The following is a 9,055-nucleotide window of genomic DNA, read 5'->3' on the forward strand; positions in this document are numbered from 1 at the left end:
TGTGCCTTTTTTTAATTTCGCGCTTTCTTATTTTGCCTGTCGCAAGTGCGGCAAGAGTGGGACGGGATGAGCGTGCAGGGAATGTGGCACTTCGTCATCACAAGTTCGTCACGCAGTCGGGAGGGGGGAGTGCTAATGGCATAAAGTGGTACCTTGGGCGAGTTGGTGCATGATAGAACTAAGATGACAAGTAAGGATTCCTTATGACTTGAGAGTGCGGAAACGTGAAATGCAGCAGAGCGTCGTAGAATGCTGTTTGTCGCCGTCGCAGCCAACGGGATTTGGGGAAATGGCCGCGGGCCCCTGACTGCAGCTGTCAACGCCACGGCCCAATCGTATACCGACCGGTTCTGTAAGAAATTGGAGACGAGGTGCGGCCCGTAACTGGTCGGCGATGGGGTTGGAGCACACGGTGGCATCGCAACGCCTACCTAGAGCCATTGTTCTTGTTTTCCTCAAGAAAGCCCCTCATGTGACGCAGGCCCACGCACAAACCTGCATACGTACCTAAGGCATAGGTGCCTGCCCTGGCAGGTTTCAGTCTTTTTTTGTTCAAAATGCTCATTCTTTTCTTCCAACTGCCACTTCCGGATTTTTACGAATTCTCGCTTGTGATTATATAGACTTTCTTCATTCAGATGCTTAAGTTTATAATTTACAATTTTGTGTAGCGGGCGCATTAGCCCTCCTTACGCCCGATTCCTGGCCAATCCCCCATGTGGGTATGTGCCGCCGGACGCTCTCAGGAGACTCACGCTCACGTGGGCTCGGAATTGTCTCGGAATTTTTTTCTGTTCATTGACGGTGCAAACAAGAGCTTAAACGGCTCTGCTGTTAATTAAACTTGATTGTATTATTGAACTAAAATAAATGATTAAATATAAGCCCGCAGGCATAAAGAATATTGCTTTCACACTCACACACGTAAGCAGACTTAAGTGTTGGTGTGAATTTTTTATTTCGCATCAGTGTTGTAATCGCTGGCCTCTCACAAAAAAAAGACATTTTGCAGTGTATTGTACAGTCAACTTGGCCTTGTCAGCATTTATAAAAGAAACCTACATTATGAATTTGTTGTTATTCCCACCTGACAGACACATGATGAAACGATAACGGAGCAATAAAAAAAGTAAAAAAAAAACACTCACGCTTTTCCTTTCCGAACCCGTTTGAACCCGTTTGAACCGGTTCGAACCGGAATGGAATGGTGCTTGGGAACCGAATTCGGAACCGAATACAACCAAATTTCTGCTCGACCCTCGTACCAGGAGTGTCGAGCAGAAATTTGTTTATCAATGTCACCTGATACAGGGATGGTACGGAATGGCCCATCGGATGCAAGTGAACGTTCAGTACTAAAGTGGCTATTTGGGCTTGTTGAACATAGTTAGGGTACGACAGCGCAGCTGGAACACGGACGGAAAGGAAGATATGTAGACACACATGAGCGCTGGGAGCTGAGGTTCTTTCCAAACCTGCCGTTCATTTCCCAAGCTGCCTGCAAGCACCGTAAATGGTACATTGTTCTCCACATTGTTCTCTACATCAGCACGTCTACCAAACCGTGACTATTTGCGGTGGCAAGGTGGAGAAAAGCGAAAAGAGGAGCTTTAGACTTTTGGTTTCATCTGCCAAACTGAAAAGTCCTTCCAAGGACGTAACTTCTGCTGTCACTTTTCTTCGTCTTGCCACCGTAGAATGTCACCGTGAGGTAGACGTCCTGATCTAGGTGGATTGCAGAGAACAATGTACCATCCACGGTGCTTGAACGCAGCTTGGGAAATGAACGGCAGCTTGTGAAGTGTTACGTGTTTTCCAGCCTTAACTGTCAGCTTGACCGAACCCGCTTGCTGGGCGTAGTGAGGACGTTAGGTACTTGTATTTGTATGGGCATTTATTTACCAATTTTACGAGGTTATCGGTTCGAAGGCAGCGTAGCGAAGCAGCAAAGCCCTTTAACGAGTGCGTCGGCATCAGCAGTCTCTGACGCGGATGATTTCGGTTATTATTATTATTATTATTATTAGAAGGCTATCATTTGTGTTTCCACATTCGCCAAAAAGTTTTTACTCGAAAGACTTATCCCCTAGCACGTATACTTTTGTGACTTCGACATTTGCACCAGTGGTGGTGGTGAAACTTTATTTCCAAAAAGGGTCCTGAAGGACACCTGACCGGTGTCAAGGTGTAGAGGGCATCTCCCACGTCGGGACGGGGAGCCCGAGACTCTCCGCCGCTACGCGGGCCTTCTGGACAGCCCAGAGTTGATCGTTAAGTTCACTGCTCCTGAGAGCACTGTCCCACTTGACCTTATCCTCCAGATAGGAGGCTTGCGTAGCACAACAATATTCACAAAAGAAAGGAATATTGACTGGAACCAAAAACTCAGAGGCGTTCTACCTTGTGAAGAGGGAGGCTTAGGCAAGCTGCCGCTCTGGTTTAACTTGCTATGTTGGGGTTTAGATATATATTGCGGATTTGCGACATTGAATTATAAGGGGCGTTGCCCGATCTCTACATCACAGGCTAGGGACACGCACGATCGGTGGGTGGAGACAATGATGTTTTACGATACAGCGGCTAAACCAATCACAGCGCAGGATGCAGTGCGCTGCACAGGTGGCCGCCAAAAAGTGCGCCACTGCGAAATGTCAGAAAGACAGACGCTTCACGTTCCGAGGAGTATTTACGACTCGCGAAAGATGGGGCGGCTGTAGAGAGGAGTATGTACAGTTAAACCTTGATGCAAAGAAATTGACGAAAATTCGCAATTTTTCGATACATACAGGTATTCGTTACATGCAAGTTTCGAGTTAAGGCTCGCGTGAATGAAGCAAACGAAACCAATATGCTAGATATCAGGGATGGTGAACTAACCCTTAAATGACCCACGAAGACAAAATACACGTTGGGTTTATTACAAAGACTGCTTAGTCCCAATAACAATGATACCAATATCATCGCAATCTTCGAACAAATAACGGAGATATGAAAGAAAACGTGTGAAGCAGTCTCGACCCCCTAGCCAATTTCCCGCAACTTTTCTATGACGTCACGGAACCTTGTTTGTGCGATTGGCGGCCGCCTAACTGACCTGTCGCGATGACGCATGACTGGACGTCTGTAATGGGGCCTCTGGTTCCATTTGACCGCATCACTTGAATGCTAACGTGCCGTTAACGCAATGAAAATGATGTTTTATTGTTGGCCCGTATGCCGTCATTCTTGCTCATAACACGTCACTGTGGCGCAAACTTTGAAAGCTTTTAAATACTTCTTGCTTTTTTTTCGTTAAAAAAACATCTTTTGTGGCTGTAATGGAGCTGAGTGAGATACTGAGTCCTAGTTGCTTCAAATTAAACGAAGTTGTATTTTCTCTTCATGGCTACTTTAAAGGATTTCTTTCACAGTGAAAAACGGCGTGATTTCGGCCTGCTGCTTTCCCACAAACTTAGTCACAACACGACCCTCCAAAAAGCAAGGTCACTTACCCCCCGTATTCTAAATGTAGCTTAAGTATCACTTACGCTTTTCGACAATTTTCGGCGCCTTAACCCGTTTCAACGACGCAACTTATGACGAAAGGCGTCGTCTTTTTTGGAACTTGATGCTCTTTTCCGCACTCATAATTGTTGAGAGCACGCTAGCTGGGATACTTGTACCGGGTGGCGACGTCCTTCTTTCTCGCCCGGGAAGACAGTATTTAAAATTGCGAGCTTGTCCTGAAAAAAAAAAAAAAAAAAAAAAAAAACATTTCGTTTTCTGGCAGCAGAACTTATCACCTACGAATTGACGCCACAGATAGCAACTCGCGACTACACGTCGACAAGCAGGCCTAGCACCTAAGCGACACCACATTGACTCTGGAAAGACACCGTAGCTTTCGGTGCGGGCGAAGATCGCTAAATTAGTGCATTTCTCCAGCCAATTTTTCAAAAAAAGTGCAAAAAACAATGCCTCATCAGCGTAGCGAATTCGTTACATCCAGGTTAACCGTCGCAACGCCTTCGTTACATAGAGATCGCAAAAAACATGGGTTTCAATGGGGCTGGTAATGAGGAATTGAAAAACTTCGTTAAATCCAGGAATTCATTACATAGAAGTTCATTACATCCAGGTTTAACTGTATTGGTGCTAAAACCATACTCCCTCCGCAGGTGGACATGCTTCACTTTGCGACAAGCAGTGGGCGAAAGCTAGCAACCAAAATTCAAGCTTGCACTTCATTTTACAAAGTGGGCTTCACCTCTAAACAGCAGTGCACGGTACGAAGTACTTTTTTAGCGGTAATATAAGCTGTCTTGTATGAAAATGAGGAGGCCATGGGACATTTTTTTTATTTTTTTATGAATTGTGCCACGCGCTAAACACATGCCACTGAGCAAATTGTTGCATCCGGTGCGACACCTTCACATCCCAGTTATATACAGCTTCGCTGCAATATATGAGTCTCAGGTCACATTCGGGTCGAATAACAACAGGTATACAATTCGCATACGAATCTTATGTTTGTACCACCCGCCCGTAGGCTACCACTGAATGCAGAGAGAGAAAAAATTCCCGCGCCTTCCCGCGAGGGGAACACGAGTAAATGCAGAGCATTGGGGCCTCAGTACTGGTTGAAGGCAGTGTTGCTTCCATCGCTTCTTCCGTGATGCTGGAGTAGCAGACACGAGTAAACGTGGGAGCGAGCGTCAACCAAGGAAGGAAGGAGCAACGCAGTGACTGAAGCACGAGCGACCGCTAGCCGCTTTATATTTGTAGCGCGCGCAGTAGAGGGAGAGCTGTACGGGGGGGAGAGCGCGCATGCGCAAGCAGCGCGCACCCTTCCACGCGCCACCGCGCTGCTATCACGCACCTGTTACGCAGAGACACGGCCGGAGAGGGAGAGAGAAAATGACCTTTATTGAGTAGTCCGGCGTGCAAGGGCGGATCAGGCCACGCAGGGCTTCACCGCCCCTTGTCTAGTATCTAGACCTCGAGGAACACTAGGCCAGTGTCCCGGCGTTGGCTACTTGGCGAGACCGCTTCCCCCCGCTAGGAGGAGGAGGGTCTCCCGTTCGCACCTGCCGGGCCAGGGGCGTCCCCGAGCCGCTGGACGGCCATTAGCTGTGCCTCCGAGTCGGAGGAGCTTATGTGAGCTACAATGTCCGGCGGTAGTGAGTCCTGCACGGTATCGTCTTGTATCACACTACACCCCCACATGATGTGGGCTAAGGTTGCAGTTCCTTTCGCGCACATACTGCACTGGTCACTCACAAAAAGGTCCGGACACACGTATCGGGCGAGGGCGGGCGTAAGCACCGTCCGGGTCTGTAGTTGACGCAGGAGGACGCCCTCGCGTCTGTCCAGCTTCCCGTGAGGTGGGGGCAGTGTTCGACGTTCTTCCCTGTGCCATGCCAGGATGTCGCCGTACTCCGTCAGTGGCTCCGCGTGGGGGACTGTGCCGTCCGCATTCGGGGGGCAGGGGGGCGCCGCACGGTGCGCGAGCTCTCGTGCGACGGCGTCCGCCCTCTCGTTACGGTTGGCCGTGCCTCCTCTGATGGGTCCGACGTGAGCCGGGAACCATCTGATGGTGGTAGTAGTGGTCTTCAGTGTTGGTAGTATACGGGCCGCTGTCTCGCCAATGTCACATCTGGCAAAGCTGGCGATCGCCGACCGGGAGTCGCTCAAGACTGTCGTGATGTTGTGATCGCTCCGTAGTGCTAGAGCGATTGCGGCCTCCTCTGCTTGTGTCGCGCTGGGTGCGCGAAGGCTGCAGGCGTTAATCGTGTCCCCGTTCGCGGCGCGGATCACTACAGCCACAAAGGTGTCCGGCCTGTCCGGTACCTGCGCGACATCCACGTACACTGCAGTGTGGTCCGTATCATACGTTTCAGCGAGTGTTCGTGCCCTTGCCTGTCTTCGCTCCTTATTGCGCTCCGGATGGATGTTGCGCGGGAGCGGTGAGACCACCAGATGTCTGGCGATGGCAGTGGGGATCTTCTTTCCGTGTCTTTCGGTGTCTTCCTCGAGTGGTGGTCTGAGGCCGACTCGTTGTAGGATCTGCCGGCCCGCACTTGTGGTGCCAAGGCGGACGAGCTGTGCGGTGCGCTGGGCCTCGCATATCTCCTCCAGAGTGTTATGCACTCCGAGCGACTCCAGGGCCCGGTTGCTCGTGCACTGCAGGAGTCCCAAGGCTGTCTTGGGTGATTTTCGGATTGCTGCGTTTATCTTGTTTCGCTCGTGCTGCAACCATCGGTGGAACGAGCCCACGTACGATACGTGGCTCACCACGAACGACCGCAGCAGTCGCAGAAGGTTAGGTTCGCGCATGCCTTCACGTCTCGTGGACACTCTCTTCAGGAGGCGGGTCGCGATGCCCATCTTCGTCAGGAGCTTTTCCAGGGCCGTGTGATTAGTGTTGCCAGTGTCTATGTGGAAGCCCAGTACCCTGATACTTCGGACGTGTGGTATGGTCGTCCCGTCCTCGGTGTGGAGGGTGATGCTGTGCATTTCGCGTTCGGTCTCCTTTCTTCGGTGACCAGGAGGTGGCAGGATCAGCAGCTCCGACTTTTGTGGGGAGCAGCGGAGTCCGGTGTGTTTCAAGCAGGCCTCGACCTCGTTGATGGCTTCTTGGAGTGATTCTTCAATGTGTCCGTTTGTGCCTCTCGACATCCAGAGCGTAATGTCATTGGCGTATATCGTGTGGTGCACCTGCGGTAGCCGGGCAAGGCGCTCGGCCACCGGTATCATCACGATGTTGAATAAGAAGGGGGAGATGACGGACCCCTGCGGTGTGCCGACGCTGCCCAATTCTCTCTCTTCGAGTTGCAGGTGTCCCACTTGGATGTTTGCCGTTCTGTGAGACACGGCCGGACTGGAGGAGCGGCGAGCACGCACTTTCATGTGAAAGTGGGCGCCCGCCGCTCCTCCAGCCCGGCCGTGGCCGAGACCGCGACGGAGCGTTCCGGGGGTGACGAGCGAACGGGCTGACTACGACGCATGCGCGCACCTGCTGCGGACGCCGAGCTGTGGACGCCGTCCGACGCAGGAAGAGGCGAGGCTAAGAAATGCTCTGCATTTAAAACACTTGTATTGAGTCCTGTGGTTTAGCGGTGCGTGGTGGCCGCTGGTTGAAGTCTGGCGGCGACGGTGCCAGCTCTTGCAGGAGTGTTTGCAGACATTCTTGAGAGCCTTCCAGACAAACAAAGCAAGCTAGTAACCGTTTAAGGATAGAAAAAAAAAGTGGAGGTGCTGGGTATCGATCCCAGTACCTCTCGCATGCTAAGCGAGCGCTCTACCATCTGAGCTACACCCCCACGGTAAGACGGTGCAATCGGAAGCCGTTAGGTGGGTACAACGCCGCGACGGAAACTAGAGCACGCGAGAGTTGCCGGAGAAAACCGGCGGCCACGGCGGACGCACAGTTGCGCATTCTAATGTTTGCGCTCGGCTTGCAGGTCAACGGCCGAACATTTTGCGGGATGAAAGTCCGTCGAGCAGGGTTTTTGCAATAATACAGCCAGCCTGCGCGAATAAATATGGAGAAATCAAGAACTTATTTATTTATCTTCGTTATCTTACAGTCGCCTGCATGCCTTACAAGTTGGAGAGTCGGGGTATAAGGTAGACGGCGTCTTCAAATAAATAACGGGCAGATGTTGTACTCTAATAGATCGTTCGTAAGAGGGAAGGAATATCTACAGAGTTCAAATTATCTATTCTGGTAATTCAAGAATTACGACCGCTGCGATGTTGCATTTTTAAACCTATTCGGGCTTTCCCACCACTTTGGGTCGACCTGCTTTTCAATGTGCAGTCGAAAGATTGTATAAGTTGCCACTATATATGATGTAAAGCTTTGATTCGAAAGAATTTGACAATGCCGCTGATGTTTACTTTCGGGAGCAGTGAAAGTAGCATTTTTGTTTTCGTGTCAAGGAAATTGTCTTGGCATGTACTTTTTTTCTTTTTGATTCCCTTCTCTAACCATGAAAAAAAGGGTGAACAGGTGATTCCACGTTCTTTTTATGGCGTTCGAGATGAGGTTGCGTGCAAAGGTGAAAGACATAGTCGGAATTGACCCTGCCCTTTCACGGCCCATTCCGCTGCCGCATTTTGCTTATTCGATGATGGAACTAAAATATATGTGCATACCATCCCAGGGAGAAAATGCAGCCTTCGCCAACGCTTCTCATCATTAGACCGTCGTCTACTAACACCGCTAGAATGCTGGCAGTGACGACGTTTCCCAGCAGGAGGGTTTGGAGGGTTTGGTGATGGGAGAATGTACAGAGCCCCTGACACTCTACACACAATGAAATAACGATTGTTTTTACTTCCCAAGTAATATGCTAAGATCATACGGCTTCGACCAAAACAATGAGCGATTTTGCAGTTCAGGTGACGCCAAACAAAAAGAAGGAAAATAATCGGAAGTTTGTAAAGGGCACCCTCTTCTTTAATGTTTTGATAGTGAATTCATTTTCTTACATTTTATCACTTTAATTCCTCCGTTCCCTGTTCCATAGATTTCGCCCCTCCTGAAATTAAATTCTGCGTACTCTTTGGATTTCATGTATATGTATGTTCTGACGGATGGAGTCGCAAATGGTAAAACAAGAAACCATTAGTTGTATTTATGTTTCCACATTCACCAGACTGTGTCACTTCAATTATGTATACAGTATTCAACGCATATTTTGGGGCTACGATGTTCTTACCAGTCATGCAAGCTTGTATACTTGAATTAAGCCGTAACATTCGGCAAGAATGCAATGTTTAGGTATGTTGAATGTAAGAGATTCGTATCTAATGCGCCTGAAACAACTGGAGCTACTTTCAAGTTTCAAAAATTCGAAATTTCGCATGCGAAATTTTGAAGGCTTGCACACTCCGAGTTTAGCAGAATGCTGAAAGCTAAATGCACAATTTCTTGGGAGCTATTTGGAGAATAGAGGGGGGGGGGGCAAGTAATGAGAAAACGGAAGAAAAAAGACATGGAGGTGCTGGGTATCGATCCCAGTACCTCTCGCATGCTAAGCGAGCGCTCTACCATCTGAGCTACACCCCC

At 49.6% G+C, this 9,055-nt stretch overlaps 2 non-coding genes across 2 annotated transcripts; both read right to left on the minus strand.

The window, feature by feature from the left end:
* Positions 1-7,228: 7,228 nt before the first annotated feature.
* On the minus strand, positions 7,229-7,301 carry Trnaa-agc (transfer RNA alanine (anticodon AGC)). Its single transcript has one exon. It is a non-coding gene; the product is annotated as a tRNA-Ala (tRNA).
* Positions 7,302-8,982: 1,681 nt separating this feature from the next.
* Trnaa-agc (transfer RNA alanine (anticodon AGC)) lies at positions 8,983-9,055 on the minus strand. Its single transcript has one exon. It is a non-coding gene; the product is annotated as a tRNA-Ala (tRNA).

The sequence above is a fragment of the Haemaphysalis longicornis genome, unplaced genomic scaffold (assembly GCF_048455015.1).
Source record: "Haemaphysalis longicornis isolate Haplotype H1 unplaced genomic scaffold, Haemaphysalis longicornis Haplotype H1 scaffold_133, whole genome shotgun sequence".
Classification (NCBI taxonomy): Eukaryota; Metazoa; Arthropoda; class Arachnida; order Ixodida; family Ixodidae; genus Haemaphysalis; species Haemaphysalis longicornis.